The 21,282-nt window shown below is 34.5% G+C and overlaps 1 long non-coding RNA gene across 5 annotated transcripts in view; it reads right to left on the reverse strand.

The window, feature by feature from the left end:
• Positions 1-21,282, reverse strand: part of LOC142329730 (uncharacterized) — a 97,664-nt gene that overhangs the window by 39,412 nt on the left and 36,970 nt on the right. For 2 of the 5 annotated variants that reach the window (XR_012757576.1, XR_012757577.1), the window contains exon 3: positions 19,886-19,996. This is a non-coding gene — a long non-coding RNA (uncharacterized LOC142329730). Of the gene's footprint in view, positions 1-3,145; positions 3,383-14,851; positions 15,303-19,885; positions 19,997-21,282 lie in introns of those variants that run through there. The other 3 variants (XR_012757578.1, XR_012757579.1, XR_012757580.1) reach the window with 3 other exon arrangements.

The raw sequence follows: 21,282 nt of genomic DNA on the forward strand, positions 1-21,282 counted from the left end.
CTTAAATCCTTAAAGCCATGTACTGAAATACATATGTAATAATTAAATACATATTGTTAATGATAATTGGAATACAAGTTAAATCATAAATGTAGTGAAATAAGACTCTTAAAGGGGACTGCTGAGTTACTAAAATTACTTGTTTTTCAATTCCATTTCTGCTTGTGTATTATATAGAAACAGTCAATTACTTAATTATATAAATTAAATTACAGTACTTACTCAATTTTTTTTACTATATTTTAAGTTAAGCATTTTCACTTTGTATTCTATTGTATACCACCAGTAATTAATGAAGAGTTAACCTACGATTTGTTTAGGAGCTTCATACGAGTAGTGTCTTTCTCTGGATAGATAGATTGATGATTTTTTTCTTTTTAGTTATGGGAATGTGTGTGTGATAAGAGTGTATGAATGCGTGCGTGAGAGAGTTGTTTTGTCTGTACTTAATTGACAAGGAGATATTAGTGATATCTATGGGTGTGTGTGAAAAAATATGTTTGTTGTACATGTTATGCAAATTCATTTTTACTGGTTACTGGTTAGATGTGCATTTTTGAAGAATTTTGATACTTTTTTGTGTTTGGTAAGCAGCTGGAAGATTAAACAAGATATTGTCTTTCTATCTGAAACATGCATGAAATCAGTTGATGAGATGAGGCTTCTTTATATAGAATAATGGATTACATAATTTTTTGTGTGTAGTAATTTTTCTAAAGCTACTGGGCTTATTGTGTTTGCATCTGTTATGGAGGGTTTTATTTGTATGACAATAGATTGTATACTGGATACAGATGTTATTCTTTAGGAATATATTTAGTTTAGTTTTTACACTCTTAGTGTTTATGGCTGGAATAAGCAAAATTAGACTTGAAATTTGACCTTCACCTTCTTCTTCCTACAATTCCAACACGCGATACCTTATTAATAGTTAATATTAACATAAATATTAATGAAAGAATGGATAATAATGATTAACAATATCTACAAATACTCACTATGAATGAGTACAGCTCCTTAGTTAATTTTTATACTAGTTTTTTTTCTGGCGAAAAATGTTTTACCATTATCATCGCTCGGATACTAGAGTTACTGATAATAAGCTAACCTGTATTTATCACATTTTTTATAAATCAAGTTTATATAAACAAAATATTTATAATGTTGTTATTCTGACATTTTAATGGTCATAGGGCTGTTGCCATGCTATTTCTAAGGACAGAACTCAAAATAATTTTGTTAAGGATTTTAAAGAGGTTCTGGATTATGATAAATTAAGGTCATATTTATATGAACATGATTGCAGTAAAATTCTTGATAATGATGTTGATTTTCAGTTTTAATAACTTTTTTATATTTTATTACAGTATATTAATTAATCAAAATCTGTTATTTTAATTTATGCCATGGACAACAGTTGGGCTGTTGTCCATGGCATACAATTTCTCAGATGGACTGTATAAGAAAGGGTGTAAAAATCCTCACAGCCACAAAATTATACTGAACACATTAAATTTAAAAAAAGATAGATGTGTGGATTATGGCAGCTAAAATTTAATATTTTAAAAATATTTATTACCTACTAAGAATCAGTGAAAAATTATAAACCCCTATACTGGTATGCCTACTATTAAAAATAAAATTTGTAAATGGTAATGTTGATTCTGATGAGAATGAAATTGTGAATATTTTTAATGGATATGGTTCTTGGAGCTAAGCTATTTATAATATTTATTAATGACCTATTTTTACATAAATGTTATGGTAAAGCTATATGTTTTGCAGATGATACTGCTCTAGTATATTCATCTAAAAAACATTTTAGATTTCTGACTTATCTGGAAAATTCAGGCTTATGGTTTTATGTCAATATATTAGCTCTTAATGCTTTAAAATCCCAATATCTAATTTTTATGTTTGCTTCCAGCTTATTAGCTCCATTAATATACGGTAATGGTAATTGTGCTCATACTCAATTACAATGCAACTGAGTCATCTCAGGTGAATTTTATTAAATACTTAAGGTTGATGGTAGATGACAAATTTTCATGGAATTTGCATATACAAAGTGAAAAGATATTAGTTTATATGCATTAAAAAATGTTATCATATAAAAAATATTTTTCCAATAGTGTCCTTCAACAAATCTACTTTTACTACTTTATTCAAAATTAAATTACGGATAGCACTGCTGGGTATCAACTGAAGAAAAAGAGAGATGAGATTACGACAGCTAAAAAACAATATTTTAAAAATATGAAGGAATTACCTGCCAAGAATCTGTGGAGAATTATAAATCAGTGAACTGGTATGTCTGCTATCAAAAATAAACTATCTGTAATATGTGTATATGGTAAAGTTGTTTCTGATGAAAGTGAAATTGCTAATAATTTTATGGTTTCTGACTTTTATGGTTAAAAGATTTCTGGCTTATTTCTTGATATTCATAAATCAACAGATACAGTTAAACATTTGCTTGTATTAGATAAAATGTATAGTGCAGACATTAAAGGTTTAGCTTTAAAATGTTTTGCATATTATCTGGAGGGCCGAAGTAACTGCATATTTGTGCGCGATTGTTAGCAATATCCTGTAGGTGAACTGTGGAGTCTCCTCAGGAATCAGTTCTTAAGCATATTCTATTCATAATGTTTATTAATGATTTGTTTTCGCATATATTTTATGGTAAAGCTTATTAGATTCATTAATAACCAAAATGTTGATTGCAATCATATTAAATTTTAATTGTATTAAATGGTATCTTTATTGACACCAACCTGATACAAATGTAAAGATATTTACATTTTTCTCTCACTATATATCTACTAACAGTGTTGTCTTAAGTGAGAGAAAAATGACTGAAGAAAATAGTGCATATGTGTTGTTAAGTGTATTAAGGGTTTTTTATTTTAATTTTTTATTTATTAAATTGTTGATCTGATACTCTTACCTATATGGTCAAGCTTTAGCTTTGTGGGTAGTAAACTACTAGACCTACTCACTGGGTTATACTTCATGGGTTTCTTGTGTTTTTCATGTATGTATTATGAATTGATGCAGTTGAAAATAAATAAATTTATTGTTATTACTATTGTCTATTTTATTCGCGAGGTACTAATGAAATCAGTTATGAAACTGTACTTACATTCTTTAAGTTTGACATAACCTACAAATATCACCTCAACTTATATTTAAACAAGCACAGTGTCATATAACACTTCACATACTAACTTTCTCTTTTTCATTTATTCCTCGATCACCTGCAGGTTTTTTAAATATATAATTGGATTTTCGGTGTCTTTTTTTGTAGTTAGCCATAAAAACAAAATAAACAAATAACTCATAATTTATAGACAACCACAGCCAGTGTTTACTGGATATTGCCGTAATAATTCTAGCAAGAGTATGAAATACTATTTTAGTATAGTTTATTATTCAAAAAGAATTTTTACTAAAATACTAGGCAAGTAAATGCTCGCGCAAGGTAATATTTCGGGAACAAAGATTCAGAAAATTTAGTGTCTAAGTTATTACATCTATTTTATGTGGTACCTGAATATTTATAATTGAATTAGGAAAAAATGAAAATCAAAACAAATTACCAAACTTTGAGTACGACTTCCTCTTTGAAGTAAAAGATAAATTTGAACCGATAGATATTGGTAATCGAAGCTGCAAAAGACTTAAAAATTTTATCGTATAAAAACTATTTTTCCAATAGTGTCCTTCAACAAACTACTTTCTTCAAAATTAAATTATGGGTAGGAATGCTATCCATAATCTTAAGTCTGTTTTAAGCTGCTAAAGCTGTAGACTTCTTACTGAGCAGTATTTTTTGTTTTTAATGTAAACCTCTATTCACAGGATAAACTTACTCTCGTTTTTTTGAGATGCGTTTTACTCTCAGAAAAATAAAAGTACCACATCGACGAGGGAGATTCAGAGCCGTCTTGCCCCAACAAGTCTCTCCCTCCTGCTTCCTTAATTTGCAAAAATCAGATTGCATTAATAAAACTTTTTTTTCCAAAATATTATCTGCCTTAAAATAACTAAAAATTATGTAGTGGGAAGTTCATATGTTAATCTTAGTGGATATTATCCTCTAAAGAGAATCAACTTCATTTAAAGAAGGCAAAGTCCTGTAAGGACATCAGACAGGATTTCTGAGATCTGTAGCAAAAGAAACAAACCTGAAAATCTCTTCTAATTAATATTTTACATCCAGTGATCATTTCTAATTTGATACTTACCGCTTAACACCATAAACCTGAAGAATACACGTGCACTAGCTGCTTTAAGAAAACTTTAATTACAGTCAAATTTGTTTATTAAATAGATATAAAATGTATATGTCATTTCTTAAACAAAATTGGACCGTGTGGTCACTGATCTCTATATAACTGGATAGGGGATCCTTATGGCGTAAAATACAATAAAATGTTCAATATTGACCCCACAAGTTTAGTTGGTCTATGATGAACGCTTCTTCGAAAATCAGCTGATTTCGAAGTCGAGAGTTCCAACGTTCTAGTAAAGGTAGTAGTTACTTTTATACGGAGTTGAATACTAGATCGTGGGTACCAGTGTGCTTTGGTGGTTTTTATTCCCCAAGACCACCGATGATGGTTCACCAGTTACGCATTGCGATTCTCAATGGTTGCATGGCCTCTAACCTCCCGGGACCCCACAGGATCCGGTGAATCCGTGCCCTATGGGGGTCGCTCACCCAGTAGGCCGGGACTCGATCTTTCCTTTGCGCCATATCTCAAACCAGATCCCCTCCAAGAAGCAAGGAGGGAATCTGGCCGGGTCTCCGGTCTTTTCAATTTTCCCCTAACTCAACGGTCAATCATCGAGAGCGGCCCACCTCAGCGAACCGCCCTCTCATAAGCAGGGCTGCCTTGTATTTCCCTACCTCCAGTAACTGTCCCCATACCACTCCCCTTGATTTGTATTATTCTGGTTACCATACAGGCTACGTTATCCCATTCATGTTTTCCTTTTAGCATGTACTGCAGCGTGTTTTCCGGATGCAATTGACTTATTCCAAATCAGTGTCTAATCTCGTCCCATCTATTACATCAGTATATCGATATAGTCACATATGCGGACACAATTCATATTGCAGCTCTCCTCTGCAGAGCAGATATCTTATTTAAGTTCTTCTTATCAAAGGCCTCGCCCCACGTATAAAATAACTGTCATTGCAATTGACAAAATCAGTCTCCTTTTCGATGAACATGGACCTGCTTAGTATGTGGTAATGAGCCTGCTTAGCTTACCAATCACAGCCTCGGGACGCTGCGTTACCTTGCTCAAGTGCTCCGTATGTAGCCTACGATCTGCAACGATACGCATAGATATTTAATACATCTAGATATGAGGATTATCATGCCACCTACTCTGACTCCTATTTCTCCGATTCTTCTCCTGCCTGTTAAGGCGACTGCCGGTGACTTATTAGGCGCTAATGTCAGTCCTTTTTCTTCAAGCCACATTTGTATACTATCGACCGCGACTGCTGCACAATCCTCCACTTCTTGTTCGTCGGCATAAGCTATCTGTTCGGCGTCCCCTTCAAACTCCAGTCTCAATACTCCGTCAAAGGTCCAAGAATAGACCCTTGTGGAACCCCCCGAATATCTCTACCGGAATTTCGCCCTCCTCGGTAAATACATGTATTTTACTCTGGAGTAGATAAGAGTAAAATAATTCTTATGCCCCTCAAATAATTACTAATATTCCTTTCTCGTAATTCTTCGTTGATTACAGAGAGAGCCGAAAGCTTTCCTGACGTCTAGCAGGACCACTAAGGAATCCTCCTTTGACGCCAGGTGCTCAGTATGCAGACCAGTTAGAATTAAAACGCATCAAACGTGGACCTCCCCTTCACAAAACCGTATTGTCTAGGGAACAATCCCCCGTCATTTCTAACTCCGCCAATTCACGATCAACAATGTCTTTTAAATAGTTTACTGATCGTGTTTAATAGACAGATAGGTCGATACGTGACTCCTTCCATCTCTGTATCCCTCTTCTTCAGTACCAGAAACAGTCGTGCCAATTCTCAACACACCGGAAACGAGAGCCCTCTAGGGCCTGATTAAAGGCGTCTAACACAATCCAGGGGTATCTGGCCACCATTTCCTTGACTAATTTACCTGGAACCAAATCTGGTCCTGGACTCTTGTTGGGGTGTAATGTCACCGCAGCATTCTTGAGCTCCCCGATCGTGAACCTCGCGTTGTATTAAATTGTCATCTCTCTCCATTCTGACTCAACTACTGGGAAGACTTCCTCTACAACTCGCAACGCCACCTCAGAAATGGTCGACCTGAGACTGTACTTCACTTAAAACTCGTATATATCATCCTCTGAAGTAATACCTGACGGTAATTCCCCGATGATAAACAGGAAAAAAGTGTTCAATATTGAAGCATACTCCAGCGCCGCGGAATGAGCTGCTGGGAAATAAATAAAACCATTGTAGGCATACGCGACTATAATAGTGATGGTAGGATGCGTACTTTACTTAAGTCAGATAACCAAAAGAACGGTCATTTTTGCAACACAAGCAGAAATTTACGGACAGTTATAGAAAATTTATATAGAGATCAGTGTTCAAAATACAAAATCAGAACACTTCTACTGCATCGGTTGAAAAGTGGTTTTATACGTATATTACATCTGCGCAAGCAACAATTCATTTTAGTTAGTTCTACCACTCATTTAGTGTTCAAATTTTACCAATTCCAATACACGAGATCCCCTATCCAATTTTATAGAGATCAGTGCGAGTGGTTTACAGTAGTGATCATATACGGGGGTTTGGCTGGGGAAGAATATCACCGGACCAAGAGAAGCCTCAGGGAGAAAATCCGGAAGGCCTGGGATCGCTTGATATAGGATCTGATTGACAAACCGTGGGGGAGGGCTTATCTAATCGTCATGAAAAGGTTTGGTAAGCGACTCCCTCTCCTTTCCAAGGATCAAACGACGAGAGCGGTATCAACCCTCTTCCCAGTCATGGATCTGGATTGGGTGAAGCGCGATTTTCAGACCTTCGGAAGAGGATCTGTGGACTGCGGCCCTGGTAATTACAGGACAGAAGAGCCCCGGGACCGGACGAAGTTCCTGGCATTACCGTTAACAACCTGGTGAGTCACCACGCCTGGGTAGTATTAGAGCTCATGAACAAGGCGTTGACGAATCGGACTTTCCCTCAAAATTAGAAGGAGGCTAGACTGGTTCTGCTCCCGAAACCGGTTACTGAACATCAGTAAGAAAGGTACAGACCAGTCTGTCTTCTAAACGAGCTGGCGAAGCTTTACGAGAGGCTGACTGTGAACCGAATATGGGAAGAAATTGGCTAGAGGAGGACTCTCAAAGGAAAGCGACCGTTGACTCTATTCGTTACGTTGTGGACTGGGCCAAGACTTTGGGGCAGGCACCTGGCGAAACGCATTTTATAGTGTTCCCTGGAAGGGATCAGGAGCAGGGGCCTGAGTGAATATCTGGTGGCGATAGCTAACAACTATCTCCACGATCGGAGTATCATCGCCTATACAGAAGAGGTGATGCGTTTCGTCACTAAGTGTGGGGTTCGACAAGGGTCGGTGCTAGGTCCATTCTTGTGTTATATGATATACGACGACCTCCTGAAGATGGAGCTTCAAGACTGGGCAGAGGTGGTCACGTATGCCAACGATCTGGCACTACTACTTGCTAGCCGCACGGAAAGGCAGGTGGAAAACACCGCCAATATTGCAATAACATGAATCAGTGTCTGGCTACGGAGGAAAGGAATGAAACTTGCTCCAAGGAAGACGGTAGCTATTGTGGGACGCGTGGACTTCAAACTATAGCAATCGAGGTTGACGGGGTTAGGGTGGTGGAGTGCAAGGTATCTAGGTAGATAGATCAGGGCTCTTCACCACCCATCTCCGGGAGATGAAAACTAAATGTGAAGCAGTTATTGCCACATTAGGTCGACTGATGGCAGTGCGGGCAGGCCCTTAGCCCAGCAAAACAAGACTGATTACGACAGCTGCGCGGTCAACACTTACGTATGCAGTTCCGGTCTGGGTGGACGCACAAGATTTTAAATGAAATGTGGACTGGGCAGCGATTAAGGTGACTGCTGCATATCGGGGGATGCGGTGCAAGTGATTGCGGGCATCCCTCCGATCTCGAGGTGCAGCAAGGTGGAAGACAGCGGCACGAATCGCAGGGTCTTTGGGATGCCTCGCGAAAAGGTGCTTGGACTCAACGGTTGATCCCCCTGGATTCAGAGGAAGCATGGAGAGGTTTCCCACTTACTCAGTTTCTTTCGTGGCACGGGAAGTATGGGACCTATCTTTTCAAGTTCAAGCGGCGAACTCTTCATATTGTGTTAACTTTGGATAGCTGGACACCCCAGAGCACAAGATTTACCGTTTTGAAAAGTGGGAGAGTAGCCGACTACAAAGACTGGATTGGCTGATGCCAGAGAACACGGTCGGCCATATGCTTTAGGAACAACACCATGGGAGGAAGAGGTGTCCAGACTGGTCACGTGCATCCTAAAGACCAAGCTGGAATGGGGCCGACTGAACGAACAAGCGGACAATATTGGCGGTGAGGCTCCGGTGACGGAATCATTGTTACAGTTACTACCATTTCGTGTTTAATGTTTATTTTATGTTAGTTTAAGATATAATTGTGTGTTTTCAAGATATGTCAAGTGGCCGTTGTGGTTATGACTGTTGTTTTGTACAGTTAATTAAACCCATCGTGGTAACTTCGTGCTGGGCCAAACCACGGATATTTTTGTTCTTTTCTTTTTAAACGTACTACATTGCTGTAATTGTGTATTTTTTCATATGCGTTTCCTTATCAATCAATTTTTTTTTGTATCTATGTATCTCACCTTACCGTAGTTACCTTACCTTAGTTTTCATACACGGTTCTCCTTTTTTCTGCCTGGATCTAATGGATAGAAAGGCTTAGGCTTAGTGTTCTCCTTGTATATATTTTTCGTTGTCGTGTCCTCCATTCGAGATCGGTCTTTCTATGAACAATAGATTACCCAAGCAAGAGTCCTTTTGGGGTTCGCAATTAAGTAGTGATAGATTTTTGATTTTTTTTGTACATGATGATTTTTGTATATGTGTATTTTATTTTGTTCTATATGTCAGGTTAGATATGTATATAGAGGTGTTGAACACGGGCCGTGTTTTATTTACCTCCAAATTAATTAACGTTTTAGTATATAAACTGTTTATAAGGGACTTGTTGGCCTTTCTGTCTGTTTTTCATTTAGTATATCAATGACGCAAGTCGTTCTGATTCTTTGATATGTGAGCATTTGTTGCTCAGGGATCTTTATTAAAAAATATATCTAGTCGTAGGTCCTGTTACTTTTTTGTTCAATTTTTATATGTCTGTTCTTACCTTTTAGGATGTAAGGTCCATAATGACGAGTTAGCATTCCAGTAAGGTGACACCTAACAATACTGGGAGTACGTCACGGGGTTATTGCATAGAAAATAAGTATATTTAAAAAAAAAAGACTGGCGAAATAAACGAGATCGCCAGGCATCGAATCGTGGACTAGAGAGGTAGCCTCAATGCTGAGGCCGTTTTAGTCACCCACACGCAAGAGTGGTTGGATTGGGGCTCCGATTAAGCATTGAGGACCCTCAAGGTATGCGAGGTGGGCGCGTGATTCAGAGGGGGTATGCGTGGGGTGCATACCCGGACCCTGATTAGGATATAAGGACGGGAAAAGTAGCGTTCCTGGGGAGAGGTGTCGTGGCGACCAGACGTGGTGGTCATGATGTCTCAATGAACCAGGAGAGACCCCCACCTACAGTACAGCGTTTTTAGCTGCAAGCACAGGGTGGGTTATCTACAACCACATCACTTAGGGCTGACCGAGGCAGCGTCTTCTAGGCAATTACCGGTTGCCCCTGAGTATTTAAAAATGGCCTGAAAAATATAAAAAAAGGTACGATTCAGGACACCAAAATGAGAAAAAAGTTCATATCTGGGATCAAGTATTCAACCGTGATTTAAGATCTGATCAGTGCTAAAAAAACAACTGATTAGTAATGGTGGTGACATTTATTGTTATGTTAATCTACTAAACAATCTACTAAAAAGATTGTTGTGTATTTTAGATTACACTAATGGTTAAATCATTGATAGACATTGGCAATATAATTTGTAAAAATGTTTAAGCAAGGAGTTTATTATATTGTCACCACCATGCTAAAGTAACGAATGTGAAAAATTGCATTTTCTAGATTTGTCAGTTTATGACTAATCTAAACGTCCTGCATGTTGTGCTAAATTATCCATTCTCTTTTAGGAAGCCTAGTTTAAACCTTTTCACTTTTATGAATATGCATTCTTATTCAAAATTTAACATTGAAGTTGTTTAACTCTCCTGAAAAGTTAAGTTTTTCACATTTGTTACTTTAGCATGGTGGGGACAATATATTATTTGATAATGTATATTTATTGTGTTCTCACAGCTTTTTGCAAAACACAAATCAAATTTTGTCATCAAATATTAATATTTTGTCAGTGTTATGTTAATGTACCAAATCTAAACTAACATTTGTTGTGCGTTTGATATTACAATAATTGTTAAATCATTTATAGACATTGCCAATAAAATTTGCAAAAATGTTTGACTTAACAAGCAGTGTAATATTATATATTATTTGATACTGTAAAATTATTTTATGTGCCCTCGTCGCTTTTTAAGTCCACAAATTAAATTTTGTCATCAAATATTAAATGTAAATTATTTGTCAGTGTTATGTGAATGTTCTAAATAATCTACCCTAATATTTGTTGTGTATTTGAGATTACAATTATGGTCGATAGACATTGGCAATATAATTTGTAAAAGTTTTTAAGCAAGCAGTATCAGTATATTACATATAATTTGATAATTTAAATTTATTTTGTGTGCTTTTGCCACGTTTTAGGTCAGAAATTCAAATTTTGTCTTCAAATATTAAATGTAATCTTATAGCAAGCCTTTCCCAAAACCAATTTGATATAGTAATGGATAATATGACCAGGAATTTGTGTGTATACTACATTGGTCATACTACATATTACATGAGGTGTACCCTAATTATTTTAACAAGATGTGTAACCCATTTTGATAACTGTTATATTATTGATGATGATGATTATGATCGCTGAACAATGAACTCTGACCTGACCCAATCGGTACCCATTGAAACGTGATCTTTGATCTAATCGGTGCTCATTGAATGGGGATCAAGCATTCAATGAACGGTGATTTATGACCTGATCGGTGCTCAATGAATAATGGTGATCGTGATCAGATCGTTGCTCAATGACAGCTGATAAGTGATGGTGGTGATTATTTGTCAGTGTTATGTACCCTAATACCCTAAACTGTGTTATGTACCCTAATACCCTATCCAGTGTTATGTACCCTAATACCCTATCCAGTGTTATGTACCCAGTGTTATCTACCCTAATATTTGTTATGTATTTGAGATTACAATAATGGTTAAATTGTCGATAGATATTGCCAATAAAATTTGTAAAAGTAAGCAGTCAGTGTATTATATATTAGTTGATAATGTAAAATTATTTTATGTGCTCTCGCCGCTTATTAGGTCTGCATATCAAATTTCGTCATCATATATTAAATGTAATATAGCAAGTCTTTCCCAAAACCAATTTGATATAGTAATGGATAATATGACCAGGAATTTGTGTGTGTACTACATTGGTCATACTACATATTACATGAGGTGTACCCTAATTATTTTAACAAGATGTGTAACCCATTTTGATAACTGTTATATTATTGATGATGATGATTATGATCGCTGAACAATGACTCTGACCTGACCCAATCGGTACTCATTGAAACGTGATCTGTGATCTAATCGGTGTTCATTGAATGGGGATCAAGCATTCAATGAACGGTGATTTATGACCTGATATCGGTGCTCAATGAATAATGGTGATCGTGATCAGATCGTTGTCAATGACAGCTGATTAATGATGGTGGTGATTATTTGTCAGTGTTATGTTAATGTACTAAATAATCTACCCCAATATTTGAGATTACAATTACGGTTAAATCGTCGATAGACATTGGCAATATAATTTGTAAAAATTTTAAGCAACCAGTATATTACATATTATTTGATAATTTAAATTTATTTTGTGTGCTCTCGCTGCGTTTTAGGTCAGAAATTCTGTCTTCAAATATTAAATGTAATCTTATAGCAAGTCTTTCCCAAAACCAATTTGATATAGTAATGGATAATATGACCAGGAATTTGTGTGTGGACTACATTGGTCATACTACATATTACATGAGGTATACCTAATTACTTTAACAAGATATGTAACCCATTTTGATAACTGTTATATTATTGATGATGATGATTATGATCGCTGAACAATGAACTCTGACCTGACCCAATCGGTACCCATTGAAACGTGATCTTTGATCTAATCGGTGCTCATTGAATGGGGATCAAGCATTCAATGAACGGTGATTTATGACCTGATCGGTGCTCAATGAATAATGGTGATCGTGATCAGATCGTTGCTCAATGACAGCTGATAAGTGATGGTGGTGATTATTTGTCAGTGTTATGTACCCTAATACCCTATCCTGTGTTATGTACCCTAATACCCTATCCTGTGTTATGTACCCTAATACCCTATCCAGTGTTATCTACCCTAATATTTGTTGTGTATTTGAGATTACAATAATGGTTAAATTGTCGATAGATATTGCCAATAAAATTTGTAAAAGTAAGCAGTCAGTGTATTATATATTAGTTGATAATGTAAAATTATTTTGTGCTCTCGCCGCTTATTAGGTCTGCATATCAAATTTCGTCATCATATATTAAATGTAATATAGCAAGTCTTTCCCAAAACCAATTTGATATAGTAATGGATAATATGACCAGGAATTTGTGTGTATACTACATTGGTCATACTACATATTACATGAGGTGTACCCTAATTATTTTAACAAGATGTGTAACCCATTTTGATAACTGTTATATTATTGATGATGATGATTATGATCGCTGAACAATGACTCTGACCTGACCCAATCGGTACTCATTGAAACTTGATCTGTGATCTAATCGGTGCTCATTAAATGGGGATCAAGCATTCAATGAACGGTGATTTATGACCTGATATCAGTGCTCAATGAATAATGGTGATCGTGATCAGATCGTTGTCAATGACAGCTGATTAGTGATGGTGGTGATTATTTGTCAGTGTTATGTTAATGTACTAAATAATTTACCCCAATATTTGAGATTACAATTACGGTTAAATCGTCGATAGACATTGGCAATATAATTTGTAAAAAATTTTAAGCAAGCAGTATATTACATATTATTTGATAATTTAAATTTATTTTGTGTGCTCTCGCTGCGTTTTAGGTCAGAAATTCTGTCTTCAAATATTAAATGTAATCTTATAGCAAGTCTTTCCCAAAACCAATTTGATATAGTAATGGATAATATGACCAGGAATTTGTGTGTGGACTACATTGGTCATACTACATGTTACATGAGGTATACCTAATTACTTTAACAAGATATGTAACCCATTTTGATAACTGTTATATTATTGATGATGATGATTATGATCGCTGAACAATGAACTCTGACCTGACCCAATCGGTACCCATTGAAACGTGATCTTTGATCTAATCGGTGCTCATTGAATGGGGATCAAGCATTCAATGAACGGTGATTTATGACCTGATCGGTGCTCAATGAATAATGGTGATCGTGATCAGATCGTTGCTCAATGACAGCTGATAAGTGATGGTGGTGATTATTTGTCAGTGTTATGTAGCCTAATACCCTAACCAGTGTTATGCACCCAGTGTTATCTACCCTAATATTTGTTGTGTATTTGAGATTACAATAATGGTTAAATTGTCGATAGATATTGCCAATAAATTTTGTAAAAGTAAGCAGTGTATTATATATTAGTTGATAATGTAAAATTATTTTATGTACTCTCGCCGCTTATTAGGTCTGCATATCAAATTTCGTCATCATATATTAAATGTAATATAGCAAGTCTTTCCCAAAACCAATTTGATATAATAATGGATAATATGACCACGAATTTGTGTGTGGAATACATTGGTCATACTACATGTTACATGAGGTGTACCCTAATTATTTTAACAAGATGTGTAACCCATTTTGATAACTGTTATATTATTAATGATGATGATTATGATCGCTGAACAATGAACTCTGACCTGACCCAATTGGTACTCATTGAAACGTGATCTGTGATCTAATCGGTGCTCATTGAATGGGGATCAAGCATTCAATGAACGGTGATTTATGACCTGACCGGTGCTCAATGAATAATGGTGATCGTGATCCGATCGTTGTTCAATGACAGCTGATAAGTGATGGTGGTGATTATTTGTCAATGTTAAGTTAATGTACTAAATAATGTACCCTAATATTTGTTGTGTATTTGAGATTACAATAATGGTTAAATTGTCGATAGAAATTGCCAATAAAATTTGTAAATTAGTTGATGATAAAAAATTATTTTACATGCTCTCGTCGCTTTTTAGGTCTGCATATCAAATTTGTCATCCAATTTTAAATGTAATCTTATAACAAGTCTTTCCCAAAACCCATTTGATATAATAATGGATAATTTGACCAGGAATTTGCATGTGGACTATATTGGTCATACTGCTATTTTAAATGAGGGGTACCTAATTATTTTAACAAAATTTGTTTCCGATTTAAATAACTGTTGTATAATGTTTGACTTTTTAGTAAGCGGTATGTTATATATTTGATAATTTAAATTAATTCTATGAATAAATTTACTTCAAACAACTGTTCAAATACACATACAATTGGGAGTGAACAGATGCTATAAGTATGCAAGATATATGACTAACACTGTAGTAGTGGTAAGAATAATATTCTGCTTTTTATAGATTTTCTTTAAACTTTAAGGGACTTTCAAATGTAAACTAAACAATATGACTTCGTGCCCAACTTTCTCATCTCGACTCTTAGTGAACCAAAAGTAATCAAAGAATTTTATTGAGAAAATCTATTAATTCTCTGTGAAATTTTAAAAAATCTTAGGGAATTTCACGTATGGAATTAATAATAACTGTTCTTAACTTTATCTTTTTCCAGATATTGATTTTTATAAAAATTTACTAATTAATTAAATTTTTTATGTACCTGGGCATTTTATTTTAATCTCTGTTGGTGCATCACTTCTGTCTGAAAAATATACAAATAAAAACTTACTATAATTAAAAAACAATAGAACAATGTTAAAGCCTGACTGAAAATTATGATGTTAATTGTATTTTAATCCTAGCAATTTTCAAGAAAATTAGAATTTATGACTAAAGTATATATTTTATAAAGAATAATAATCTGCCGATTGGTGTGTTCTCAATCCAATATTTATAGGCACCCAATATGGTACAAAGCTAAAATTGATGTTTACGTTGCCACTGATTGTAATAATTACAAAAATTAAAAAAATATTAAGTTTTTTCAATAGGAAAAGAGCAGTAAACATTTTTCCAAAATTCTTACTTTAAATTTATGACTAGTGAAACGATAATACCTTCAAATGTAAAGGGTATACCCACACTCAACAGGTAGAAATAAAGTGGGAGGAGAGGTTTCAATGAAGTGTTGCACCTAAAATATTCACAAACAAAAGTTTCCTCGGGTATCTTTAGCCGCAGTAGTAGAGTAAAGCAGTTCAGACAATTTTTCATAGATATTATATTTATTAATAATATAAAATATAGTATATTTCCTCCTCTATGAATCATGAGACCTTGCCGTTGGTGAGGGGGCTTGAGTGCTCAGGGATACAGAGTAGCTGGACCGAAGGTGCAACCATATCGGAGAGGTATCTGTTGAGAGCCAGACTAAGGAATGATTCCTGAAAGAAGGCAGCAGCTCTTTCAGTAGTTGTTAGGGACGTGAGTCAGGACGACTTAAACGGCCGTATATACATCACTCAGTCTTCTGAGTACTGCGCAGCTGAAAGCAATGGAAAACTACAGCTGCTTTTTTTCCAAGAAAATGTGGCTCTCTGCATTTTCACATAGCAATAATGGAGGCGCCTTCCTTGGTAAAATATTCCGGAGGTAAAATAGTCCCCCGTTCGGATCTCCGGGTGGGGACTACTAAGGAAGGGGTCATCAGAAAATTAAAAAATAACACTCTACGAGTCGGAGCGTGGAATGTTAGAAGCTTGAAAAAGGTTGGTAGGCTAGAAAATTTAAAAAGGGAAATGGGTAGGACAAATGTGGATATAGTAGGAATTAGTGAGGTTCGGTGGGAAGAGGAAGGCGACTTTTGGTCAGGTGATTTTAGAGTAATTAACTCAGCGTCAAATAATGGGCAGGCAGGAGTAGGTTTCGTGATGAACAAGAAGATAGGGAGGAGAGTGGAGTATTTCAAAACGCATAGCGATAGAATCATTGTAATAAGGATAAAATCAAAACCTAAACCGATAACGATTGTTAACGTCTATATGCCTACAAGCGCCCATGATGATGATGAGGTAGAGTGTGTATACGAAGAGATTGATGAAGCAATTAAACACGTAAAAGGAGATGAAAATTTAATAATAGTTGGAGATTGGAATGCAACCATTGGAAAAGGCAAGGAAGGAAATATAGTGGGTGAATACGGGCTGGGCAAAAGGAATGAAAGAGGGGACCGACTTATAGAATTTTGCACGAAGTATAAATTAGTGATTGCCAACACCCAATTTAAAAATCATAATAGAAGAATATATTCTTGGAAAAAGCCAGGCAATACTGGAAGGTATCAGATAGATTATATCATGGTTAAGCAAAGATTTAGAAATCAACTCGTTGACTGCAAAACTTACCCTGGAGCAGACATTGATAGCGACCATAATTTGGTGATAATGAAATGTAGATTGGGGTTTAAAAACCTGAAGAAAAGTTGTCAGATGAATCGGTGGAATTTAGAGAAGCTTGAGGAAGAGGAGGTAAAGAAGATTTTTGAGGAGGACATCGCAAGAGGTCTGAGTAAAAAAGATAAGGTAGAAAATGTAGAAGAAGAATGGGAGAATGTTAAAAAGGAAATTCTTAAATCAGCAGAAGCAAACTTAGGCGGAATAAAGAGAACCGGTAGAAAACCTTGGGTTTCTGACGATATATTGCAGCTGATGGATGAACGTAGAAAATATAAGAATGCTAGTGATGAAGAAAGTAAAATGAACTATTGGAAATTAAGAAATGCTATAAACAGGAAGTGCAAACTGGTGAAAGAAGAGTGGATTAAAGAAAAGTGTTCAGAAGTGGAAAGAGAAATGAACATTGGTAAAATAGACGGAGCATACAGGAAAGTTAAGGAAAATTTTGGGGTACATAAATTAAAATCTAATAATGTGTTAAACAAAGATGGTACACCAATATATAATACGAAAGGTAAAGTCGATAGATGGGTGGAATATATTGAAGAGTTATACGGAGGAAATGAATTAGAAAATGGTGTTATAGAGGAAGAAGAGAAAGTTGAGGAGGATGAAATGGGAGAAACAATACTGAGATCTGAATTTAAGAGAGCATTAAAAGATTTAAATGGCAGAAAGGCTCCTGGAATAGACGGAATACCTGTAGAATTACTGCGCAGTGCAGGTGAGGAAGCGATTGATAGATTATACAAACTGGTGTGTAATATTTATGAAAAAGGGGAATTTCCGTCAGACTTCAAAAAAGTGTTATAGTTATGATACCAAAGAAAGCAGGGCAGATAAATGTGAAGAATATAGAACAATTAGTTTAACTAGTCATGCATCAAAAATCTTAACTAGAATTTTACACAGAAGAATTGAGAGGAGAGTGGAGGAAGTGTTAGGAGAAGACCAATTTGGTTTCAGGAAAAGTATAGGGACAAGGGAAGCAATTTTAGGCCTCAGATTAATAGTAGAAGGAAGATTAAAGAAAAACAAACCAACATACTTGGCGTTTATAGACCTAGAAAAGGCTTTCGATAACGTAGATTGGAATAAAATGTTCAGCATTTTAAAAAAATTAGGGTTCAAATACAGAGATAGAAGAACAATTGCTAACATGTACAGGAACCAAACAGCAACAATAACAATTGAAGAACATAAGAAAGAGGCCCTAATAAGAAAGGGAGTCCGACAAGGATGTTCCCTATCTCCGTTACTTTTTAATCTTTACATGGAACTAGCAGTTAATGATGTTAAAGAACAATTTAGATTCGGAGTAACAGTACAAGGTGAAAAGATAAAGATGCTACGATTTGCTGATGATATAGTAATTCTAGCCGAGAGTAAAAAGGATTTAGAAGAAACAATGAACGGCATAGATGAAGTCCTACGCAAAAACTATCGCATGAAAATAAACAAGAACAAAACAAAAGTAATGAAATGTAGTAGAAATAACAAAGATGGACCGCTGAATGTGAAAATAGGAGGAAAAAAGATTATGGAGGTAGAAGAATTTTGTTATTTGGGAAGTAAAATTACTAAAGATGGACGAAGCAGGAGCGATATAAAATGCCGAATAGCACAAGCTAAACGAGCCTTCAGTAAGAAATATAATTTGTTTACATCAAAAATTAATTTAAATGTCAGGAAAAGATTTTTGAAAGTGTATGTTTGGAGTGTCGCTTTATATGGAAGTGAAACTTGGACGATCGGAGTATATGAGAAGAAAAGATTAGAAGCTTTTGAAATGTGGTGCTATAGGAGAATGTTAAAAATCAGATGGGTGGATAAAGTGACAAATGAAGAGGTATTGCGGCAAATAGATGAAGAAAGAAGCATTTGGAAAAATATAGTTAAAAGAAGAGGCAGACTTATAGGCCACATACTAAGGCATCCTGGAATAGTCGCTTTAATATTGGAAGGACAGGTAGAAGGGAAAAATTGTGTAGGCAGGCCACGTTTGGAGTATGTAAAACAAATTGTTGGGGAAGTAGGATGTAGAGGGTATACTGAAATGAAACGACTAGCACTAGATAGGGAATCTTGGAGAGCTGCATGAAACCAGTCAAATGACTGAAGACAAAAAAAAAAAAAATAGTATATTTATTAATACGCCAATAAAAAATAATTCCACATCAGTAATAACAACTGGTCTTATCTATAAATAAAAAAAAAGCTGACTTTCCCAAGGGAGAAAAAATACCTTGAATTATTCTCAGCAGGGCCTTGTTGTGATCACTACAACCCAAAATTAAATTTAAATACAATTGGACCCCACAAAAATTCATAGTCTCACGCAACTGGTAATTTTACCCTTCCTAAAACTAATAAAATGATGGTGAAAATTATAATGAAACGGGAAATATTGGCAATGCTTTATCCTGATTATTTCTAAAATCAAATGAATGCATCTCCAACAATATTCATGCGCATACTCAATTAGTATAAATATTAAAACCATTATAAGTATGTCATCATTAAATCATGTAAAAAATTAGCAATTACAAAAGCAAAATTAATTTAACAAAATCTCAAGGATAAGCAAAATTGAAAAAAAATATATATATAACAAATAAATTGGACTAATATGTGTTTAAAGTGTATCAGTGGTGATTCATTCCACTGATAACTTAACAATTTTTTTTTGCCCACACACTCACACACACAATGCAGTCTATGAAACCATGCCTTAAGAAGGAAAAATCTTTTTCTGGTTTCCACCGTTGCTGACAGAACACAAAATTATATAATTGTTGACGGTAAAATCTACCTTCTATTTTAAATATGGAATTGATTTTTCAAAGCTGTTATTCTGAAATGTTATTAAATAAATAATAAGAGTTCTTACCTTTAACGTTATTCCAGATGTTGATTCTTTTTTATGATCATTTACTAATTACTTAAATTCTTTATATACCTGGGCATGTTATTTTAATCTCTGTTGGTGCATCACTTCTGTCTGGAAAATATAAAAATAAAAATTTACTATAATTAAAAAACAATAGAACAATGTTAAAGCATGAAGGAAAATTATGATGTTAATTATATTTTAAACTTAACAATTTTCAATAAAATTAGAGTTTACAACTAAAGTATGTACTAATAAACAATAATAATCTGCCGATTGGTGTGTTCTCAATCCACTATTTATAGGCACCCAATATGATATAAAATATGAATATGATATAAAATTGATGTTTACATTCCACCTGATCGTAATGGTTACAAAAATAAAAAAAAAAAATATTGAGTTTTTTCAATAGGAAAAGAGTTGTATACGTTTTTCCAAAACTCTTTATTTATCAATTAGTCTGAATAATTCAAAATTAATTTTTATTTATTTATTATAATTGAAATACTAATTGCAATATAGTTAATCAGAATGTATTTGCTTTAAAAAATTAGTCTAAAAAAAATTCTTGAAAATTACATAGCCATTTATTTACAAAAATGATTGTTTACATCAGATTGTAAAAATTTGAAAAACTTAATCTTTTCCTTACATTTAAAAAAAAAAAAGTAATTCACTTGTTATTCAAGTTGAATTAATTTAAAAATATCAGCTGGTTTGAGAGAGTTGAGCTTAGAAAAGATTCACATATTTCCACCATAGATGGTTTGAAAATAATGATAATATAAAAATCACAGACAATTGGTATTGATAAAAAAAAACAGTAATTATATAATTATAAAAGTACAAAAAGATTACAAATCTGGAATTAATAGTTTATTTTTGTAAACTTTCCTAAAGGCGATAAAACTTCCTAACTGTCAATAATAGACACTAAACATACTCAAAATTTTAATTTTTGAGAGGAATTTCCGAACCCTTTGAAACAAAATCTATAGTGAGGCAACGTGATGGTCTCTTCACTAATATTGTTCAACTGCACTCTGGAAAAGTTTACTGAGAAATAGAATAGGATAATACAAATACTTAATAAAAATGGGGCACAACATCTATATGTTTAAATGTAAACATTTTAGCATCTGCTGATGATTTGGTAACTTTGGCAATAGACATTAAAGAATTCAAGAATTAGAAAAATGTGCAAACAAAATCAAGCTGCAAATTTCATATAATTGATTCCAATAATAAAAGTAGAATCCAAACCATGAAAATTTCAGAATAAGAATCAATCAAATAGGTACAAAAATTTAAACATTTAGGTGAAATAATTACGCTGAATGTTTTTAAAAAGAAGAAGTAAAAGCCAGACACAAAAAATGAAAGTGGCTTTCAAA

This window comes from Lycorma delicatula, chromosome 9 (assembly GCF_047948215.1).
Source record: "Lycorma delicatula isolate Av1 chromosome 9, ASM4794821v1, whole genome shotgun sequence".
Taxonomy (NCBI): Eukaryota; Metazoa; Arthropoda; class Insecta; order Hemiptera; family Fulgoridae; genus Lycorma; species Lycorma delicatula.